Source organism: Hordeum vulgare, chromosome 2H (genome assembly GCF_904849725.1).
Source record: "Hordeum vulgare subsp. vulgare chromosome 2H, MorexV3_pseudomolecules_assembly, whole genome shotgun sequence".
Lineage (NCBI taxonomy): Eukaryota > Viridiplantae > Streptophyta > Magnoliopsida > Poales > Poaceae > Hordeum > Hordeum vulgare.
Window position 1 is genome coordinate 607,457,587 of NC_058519.1, and position 8,119 is coordinate 607,465,705.

At 47.3% G+C, this 8,119-nt stretch overlaps 1 pseudogene; it reads right to left on the reverse strand.

The window, feature by feature from the left end:
• Positions 1 to 2,213: 2,213 nt before the first annotated feature.
• LOC123428739 lies at positions 2,214 to 4,152 on the reverse strand (annotated as a pseudogene).
• Between the last annotated feature and the right edge of the window lie 3,967 nt (positions 4,153 to 8,119).

An 8,119-nucleotide genomic window follows, 5' to 3' on the forward strand; every position in this document is an offset into this window, starting at 1 on the left:
TGTTAGTGAAAGATTAAACACCTTGAAGGATTTATTGACTCAGCATCATACTGCTCCTTGAGGATGGGAGCAAAAAAAGGACTCTGTCCAATTTCTAGAAGAGAAGCAATGTTACTAAAAGTATCCATATGCTTTGTCAGGCCATCGGTTTGGTGAAGGAAGACGGCAATTTCATGAATTTGGTCGTTTGATATCGATTGATCAGGATTCAAACACAACTCCTCAATTTGAGCAATTGCAAATTGTTTCCCTGGAATGATGAAAATAATGTAGATGTCAACGAACAACTGAAAAAAGAAGAAGCAACCCTGACACACTCAACACAGAGTTTAACTTCACCACCTAGTGTTTACCTTTCAGCTTCATTCCTGAATTATCAGAATCTGACTGTGCAAGACCAATACCGACTTTCTTGGCTGCTGAGAGTTCCAGTACACTCGACAGAGTCTCAAGGAGGCCATCGGTAACAGTTTTTATCCGTATTAGTGCCTCACAGAAACAAGTGCTGAAGTAAGTTTTATCCAGACAATATCTGAAAGTGGAGGATAAAAGATCATGCTTCATCTGCAAGTTTTTGGCCTCCCTGTCATTCAACAACACTTCATCCAAACAGACTTGGAGCATCAAAAGACATCCATCATGACCATAATCAACTAACTGAAAAGGTGGAAAGATAAACACATCAGAAAACCTGCACCGAACTCAGATTTAATTGGTACTTTGCTTGTATGTGGAAATGGTTGAAGCAATAAATTTCTCTCATAAACTGCTGGGTTGTGCACAAAGGTTGCGAGTTGCTTGTGGGCATGCCGATACCACCCTCCCATTTCGCAATTGGAATGGAAAAATGAGGCAACTACCATCCTATTGCTATACAACTGCCACAGAAGATCCAATCAATCCCCAACCCTCAAAACACCCCACACAAAATAGGTGTGGAGACTTACCTCGGGCTCGCCGTCGAGGAAGATGGTGGAGTCGGCGGCGTAGGGGAGGAGGGAGCTGCCGTTGCGGGGGGTTGAATGAATGGCGACACAGCGCGCGCAGGAGGCGGCGTCGAAGGCGAAGACGGACTTAAGGCCGTGCTTCTCCAGGATGTCCCCCACCTCCAGCTGGTCCTGCGTGTACCCGCACAGGGGCGACCGGAACACGGCCACCGGCCCCCGGCCGCGGCGGAAGAGCTGTACCTCCACCTCAGCCGCGGCCGATGGCTCGGATCCGGGCCTCCCGTTCTGGGCGGAGGCTGCCACCTCCTCGCGGATGCCGTCGTCGGCCGGCGACGCTGTCTTGTCGGCCTGCTGTGGTGGTCTCGGGACCGTCGTCGGCCTGGTGTGCTCCTTCTGTCGCCGGATTAGACAGGCCGCCGCCGCCGACCTCGTGTGCTCCTCCTAAATCTGGAGAGACAGCAAGACATGAACAACCATTCCATGAGCATCATAATAATGCAAAATTCAACCAGGTTCCATAATCATTGTAAACGAACAATCCGACCACACACAAATAAAACTGTACAGATGAATCACCTGCTTCTCGACGACCGTGTTGTTGAAGCTGCCGGGGTCCGTCTATGCAAAATCATAGCAGCAGAGGTCAGCACATGCCAGCTCAATGCAAAGACCCATAAACAGGCATGATTCGCCAATTCCCAGCAAAGCGCGGCAGCCGGGGCCGAGATCTAGGCAGCCGGCCGCCGACACATGCCAGGGCGCGCCGAAAACAGATCCCCGAGCCACGAAGCCCGTGAGGCGGATCGCGGGGAGACGTCGGGACTCAGATCCACTCACCTCCGCCGCCCTGGTCGCCCTCCGAGTCGGGGAACTCCTTCTCCAGCGCGCGGTCGATCATGTCGGCGAGGTTGTTCTCCTTGTTCGTGCCATTGCCCTGCGCTGCCTCCCCGACGGCCTGGGCCACCACCAGGGCCAGGGCCGTGGCGTCCGCGCGCTCCATCGCCTCGCCCACGTGGTCCTCGTCGGCTGCCTCGGCCCAGCAGGGCGACGAGGAGGCGGGGGAGGACCGGGCCCAGCAGGCGGCAGCGACGCATCAGCATTGCCATAGGGGATCGGTCGGATTAAATACAGGGGGTTTTCATAAAAAGTGAAAAACGGTTCGACCCAACTTACAGAAGGATTGCAGGTTAATTACCTGAAACGACATGGACCTTTTCATAAAAATGCCACGACGGACGACTAGCGTTTATAACATGTACAGTAAGATTCATGGAGACTGATCACTCATTCCTGAGCAAAGAAATTACAGTTGCATACATATTCACCGTGTACACACCAAGTAACTTGAAGACCATCAAATTGCATCTCATTCTCATTTATTCATAATTTACAAAAGAAAATTTGTGCATTTGGAACTCACGTGGGTGACAAGTCTGAAAGGGATAGAGAGAGGAACAGGAGGGAAAAAAAGATGCAATGTGATCAAGACCTATGTTTCTTTTAGCGTTCGTATGTAGTCCGTACGGTTCAGATCCCAGATATCTACAGATAGATACCCTAGATACGGCCTATGTCACGGCCGAATATCATCGTGGTCAGCCAGTTTATAGCCACATAGAGCCTATTTCTTCAGCTGACAACACGAGTCAGGTATGCCGAGCGCCAGATGAACCAACTTGCAAATCCTGCGATGGATATGCCCTTCGAGCCCTGTGAATAGGGAAAAAATCGCTCAATTCGACTCCTGGGCGTCTAGTGAATTGCAAAGATTCACAAAGAACGGAGGAGCAACCAACCTTGCTTTGCCTCAGATCCACCAGAGCTTTGTACCTTCCAACGGTTGCCATACTCCCTAGATGCTTATACACAAACTTTGGACCTAGATCAACTTCAACCTGGGAGTTTGCATGCCCTCCTCCAGCTTTCATCACACTGTTGAGCAGGCGAGCAAGGTGCAAGCCTTGTCGCTCGGCAACCTATTCAGGAGTACAAGCGGCACATTATATGTACATAGAAAAATGACAGGCCTTTCGTCTGAAAGAGAAGGAACAAAATCCTAGAATGCATGACTGATATGCAGCATTGCAAAGAGATAGTCTTATGTCATGCCCAACAGCCCAAGTGTCTGCAATTTGATGGGATGTATAATCATCTGTTCAATTTTGTCTTATGCTACGTTTCTATTCCACCCAGTTCTGTTGCACTTCAGGAAAGAGGAAACAATACATAAGACCATTTTTTCTTTCTGAGATAGTAACTTTGACAAAATGCTTTCATACTCTTGAACTGCGTCAAGATAGTTCGTGAAATTACCTGAGCTAAGGCTGGGAGAACTTCCTTGCCAGTGCTTTCAAGGAATCCACAGCAATTACCAACAGCGAATACATCTGGCACTCAAGGAACACGTAACCACTCATCTATACCGATCCTGCAAACAGTAATTAATTGTAAGGTCATACCAATTAATTATACCTTCCTCCAGCTGACTTAGGAAATGGCAATGACTTGACGAATAATGAAGCACCAACTCCAGTAGACCATACAAGCAAACCATAAGGAACCTCCTCTCCGTTGTCCAGGATTAATTTGTCGGGTTGTACATCCTTCACGATTCCTTGTACAAGCCTAACACCTGACTGGTGAATGACCATGCAAGGGCAGGTTATATTCATAGTCCAAATGACATGGGAGAGAGAATGATACACAACTATCACAACTACCAAAAATGTATATCATGGCTAGGCAGCCGGCCGCCGACACATGCCAGGGCGCGCCGAAACCAGATCCCCGAGCCACGGAGCCCGCGAGGCGGATCGCGGGGAGACGGCGGGACTCAGATCCACACACCTCCGCCGCCCTGGTCGCCCTCTGAGTCGGGGAACTCCTTCTCCAGCGCGCGGTCGATCATGTCGGCGAGGCTGTTCTCCTTGTTCGTGCCATTGCCCTGCGCTGCCTCCCCGTTGGCCTGGGCCGCCCCCAGGGCCGCGGCCGTGGCATCCGCGCGCTCCACCGCCGCGACCGCCTCGCCCACGCGGCCCTCGTCGGCCGCCTTGGCCGCATCGCCGGCCGCACCGGGGAGCAATGCGGCGGCGGACGCGAGGAGCAGGGCGACGAGGAGGCGGGGGAGGACCGGGCCGAGCAGGCGGCGGCGACGATCAGCATCGCCGTAGGGGAGCGGTCGGATTAAATACAGGGGGGTTTTCATAAAAAGTGAAAAACGGTTCGATCCGACTTACGAAAGGACCGCGGGTTAATTACCTGAAACGATAGGGACCTTTTCATAAAAATGCCACGACGGACGACCAGAAACCCTATTTGCTTTATTATTAGGGAGAGATTTGAAAAGCAAATGTGTTTTTTTTAAATGTCAAAACGACCACCCGTCAGCCTTTGGTGGGCCGACGGGGGACCTATCGGCCTGTGGGAGGTCGAAGTGGGTCTGTCGGCCTACGGGTGGCCGAAGAGCCATCTGTCGGCCCGCGGTTGGTCGAAGAAGGCCCGTCGGCCTCCAGGAGATCGAAGAGTGTGAGGGGCACAAAAGATGATTAAGATGGCCTCAAATGGAAAATTTATCAACATGAAAAATCTTCTTCTCGTCGAAACGGTTGATTTTGATATAAAAATCATCTTAACCCGAGGTCGTATTCGACCCGCAGAGCCAAAACAAGATCAATGACAGAAGCTGTAGTGTTACTTCAGACAGACCGAATGGATGTCAGCAAATTTTTCACGGGGCACCCCGTGCACTCGGTGAGACCGTGTGGAATACAAAAGAGTACACAAGTTTAGTCGCGTTCACTCGGAGCACAAACAGAAGGACGAAGCATCGAAACAAACTTCAGCCGATGTGAACAATAATTTACAACTCTGTAGGCAAAAACAACAAAAATAATATTACGATAGTATGTTTCACTTTTGTGTCTTGTCGAGTACATCATCAACAATTTAGCCACCACTCATATTCATAGTAACATCATCCTAATTGTATGAAAAACTAACAAGCACGTCTAGAAACAGTGCAACAAAATGTATATACAATGAAAGCACCCATGAGAAGAGATGCAATGAAGCACACACCAACATAGGTCAAAAAATAAAATTATCCAAAAGAATCAAAATGTCAGTACAATTTGCCAAGATAAGAAACACAACATTGTTTGAAGCATACTTTAATGTTGGTTGAAACATACTCTAGCGGCGGCTCAAGCAAAAGTTCATTGCCATAGTAACATATGTGAGAAAGAATAATATATAGTTACATGTCTGTTGGTGTCTACATTGTGAGCCCTAAGAGTCCCGTGGAGAGCAGCGACACTGTCACCAACGAGGGAACGACGCCCTTGAACTTGAACAACCTAGTGTTTGTGTTGCTAGTTTGCTTCCAAAATGATGACAAAACATTGGGCACTCGAGATGCTCGATCTCATGTTACACTTCATGCCCACCATCGATGACCATGACAAGCCCATCGTTAGGAAAGCATGATCTTCCACTCTTGCTAGCCTTGTAGAAGTTGAGGAAGCATGATTAGTTTGATTTGGATACAAAGATTATGCCTAAGAAACAATATGAAGCATGCAATGAAGCAAACTGAACACAATGTAGAGGCACCGGTGTGAAGCACTTAAAGTAAACCATATGAAATGAAGAAGCATAACTATGATGCGTATGAAGCAAGTTGTGCACGCAAAGAAGCAAAATTATGATACAAACGAATCATAAAAATTGAATGCATCATATTTATGTATGGTGAAAGCATATTTTAAAATGGGGTTTACAAGATTTATGCAGTCACTCGGAAAGTTTGGTCACGTTCACTCGGTCTCATCGAGTGAACGTGACCAAACTTATCGAGTGAACGTGACCAAACTTGTGTACTCTTCCGTATTCCACACGGTCTCACCGAGTGCATCGGGTGCCCCGTGATACGTCTCCAACATATCTATAATTTTTGATCGTTCCATGCTATTATATTATCAACTTTGGATGTTTTGTATGCATGAATATGCTATTTTATATTATTTTTGGGACTAACCTTCTGACCTAGAGCCCAGTGCCAGTTCCTGTTTTTTCCTTGTTTTTGACCTTTTTCAGACAGGAATATCAAATGGAGTCCAAATGGAATAAAACTTTTGCGATGATTTTTTTGGACCAAAAGAGACTCCCGAAGCTTTGGAAGAAGGCCAGAAGAGCCACGAGGGAGTTACGAGCCCGGTAGGCGCGCCCTACCCCCGCCCCCCTGGAGGGCCTAGCAGGCTCGTGACCTCCTCGTGGGCCCAACTGACGTAATTCCACCGCCATAAATTCCTATAAATACAGAAACCCCCCAAAAGAAACCTAGATCGGGAGTTCCGCCGCTGCAAACCTCGGAGAGCCACGAAAATACTTTTTCGCCGCCGCAACCTTCTGTCTCCGCAAGATCCCATCTAGGGACCGTTCTGGTGCCCTGCCGAAGGCGGATTCGGACACGGAGGGCTTCTTCATCAACACCCTTGCCTCTCCAATGATGCATGAGTAGTCCACCACAGACCTTCGGGTCCAAAGCTAGTAGCTAGATGGCTTCTTCTCTCTCTTGGATCTTCAATACAAAGTTCTCCATGATCTTCATGGAGATCTATCCGATGTAACTTTCTTTTGCGGTGTGTTTGTCGAGATCCGATGAATTGTGGATTTATGATCACATTATCTATGAATATTATTTGAGTCTCCTCTGATCTCTTATATGCATGATTTCGTATCCTTCTAATTCTCTTCGAGTTATTGGTTTGGTTTGGCCAACTTGATCTATAATTCTTGCAATGGGAGAAGTGCTTGGTTTTGGGTTCATACCGTGCGGGGTCCTCACCCAGTGACAGAAAGGGTAGCGAGGCACGCATTGAGTTGTTGCCATCAAGGGTAAAAAGATGGGTTTTATATCATCTTGCATGAATTTATCCCTCTACATCATGTCATCTTGCTTAAGGCGTTACTCCGTTTGTTATGAACTTAATACACTAGATGCATGCTGGATCTAAAAACCTTGCCACACTTTTCTTTCTATTTACCTTTCATCACTATCAGATCTCGCCCTCCAAGTAATTGTGAAGGGATTGACAACCCCTTTATCGCGTTGGGTGCAAGTTTGTTTGTTTTTGCGCAGGTGCATTGGTACCTCATCTTGATACTCCTACTGGATTGATACCTTGGTTCTCCAACTGAGGAAAATACTTACTTCTACTTTGCTGCACCACCCTTTCCTCTTCAAGGGAAAAACCAACGCAAGCTCGAGAAGTAGCACCCTGCAACAAATTTTCTGACATCCATTCGGTCTGTCCGAAGTAACTCTACAGCTTATGTCCCTGATCTTGTTTTTGCTCTACAGGTCGCATACGACCTTGGATTAAGCCGCTTTTTATATCAAAATCAACCGTTTCGACGAGATGAAGATTTTTTATCTGGATAACTTTTTTATTTGAAGCCATATTAATCACGTTTTATGCCCCTGACACTCTTTGGCCTCCTTGAGGCCGACGATCCCTCTTTGGCCAACCGCAGGCCGACAGGTGGCTCTTCGGCCACCCGCAGGCCGACAGGCCCACTTCGGCCTCCAACAAGCCGACAGGTCCTCCATCGGCCCACCAGAGGCCCACGGGGTGCTAGTTTTGACATATAAAAAAACACATATGCTTTTTGAATTTATTATAAAATACGTAGTAGTTTTGAAAAAAATCGACCATCACATCACGCGCACGAGCAGTCCATTGGTAGGCGTTATTGAATTTTTTGTTCGTTCATGAGCCTGATAGGGCGCATGGCTATTGTAGTGTGACTTTTTTGTACAAAAAATAATAAGTTCATTCTTTGATGTGATGATGCATGGTCCCGTGCAAAACCATTTCAAAATAAATCATTATTTCCTATACGTGATGTGTTGTTACTAAAAGAAAAGATAAGATAAGTTCAATTTCTGAAGATGCTGCAGTTCAACATGCAAATCAATGGAGAAATCAGGGTATGTGCTTTATTTTGGGCTATATGGAATACCAGGAATGATATCGTCTTTAATGGCAAGCACTTCAACAACTTTTTACATATTATTTTCAGAGCGACGTCTTGGATCTGTACGTGGTCATTACTAAGTCATGCGGACTCGAGGGAGCTTATGAATATTGGGTGCAACTGATGGGAGATGG